This window comes from Penaeus monodon, chromosome 27 (genome assembly GCF_015228065.2).
Source record: "Penaeus monodon isolate SGIC_2016 chromosome 27, NSTDA_Pmon_1, whole genome shotgun sequence".
NCBI classification, from domain to species: domain Eukaryota; kingdom Metazoa; phylum Arthropoda; class Malacostraca; order Decapoda; family Penaeidae; genus Penaeus; species Penaeus monodon.
The window spans coordinates 2,952,488-2,953,278 of NC_051412.1; positions in this window are offsets into that span (position 1 = coordinate 2,952,488).

Sequence of the window (791 nt, forward strand, 5' to 3'; positions counted from 1 at the left end):
ATCATAGTTAGTATATGCTTAAGGAAGGTTGAATAAGCAAGATGACTAACGAAAGGAGTGGAAAGGTATAATACTCTTTATATATACTTTATCACTTCCAATTTAGTATCGGGATCTACCATTATTCAGACGCAAAGATCCTTGGAAACTGCGCAGTCTACCCCCCCCCCCCACGCTCTTGCAGGTTAACCACGTCAGCGTTGCAAAAGTGCAAATCGCCAGAACCACTCAGCGTTGCCAATCTGCGAATCACCTGTCTCGATTCTTGCGTTCGAAAGCGATGCTAAAGACTTCGGATAACACGAAATTTGCGGTTCAAAGGGCAGTTTTAACCTTCATGAATACTAAAGAATAGAAAAACGTTTGTAAAACTCCATTAAAACAAGCGAGAAAGAAAGAAAAAAAAATCTATGATTACTGATCATGATTTAGCTTAAGATCTAATCAGTATGTTCACGCTTTCGAGATCATTGATGCAAAAATAATAACTCAACAATATATTCATCTTTAGGAAAGCAAATAGCATCCTTTGCCAAAATGATTTCTGAAATACATTTCATATTCACGATGTTGATCTCAAGTATAATTAAAAGGCCATAATCTTATCCGCACATAAGATTAATTCAGATATAAAGATGATTAAAATATTTACATAATGTCCTTGTCTTGCACCCTGAATATTACTTCGTAAAACGCGACGTTTTCAAAACTTTTTAAACAATATATGTTACGGCGCCTTAATCCGGGAACTTCGGACACCTTAAAAGGCACTTTCCCAATTACAGGCGTAA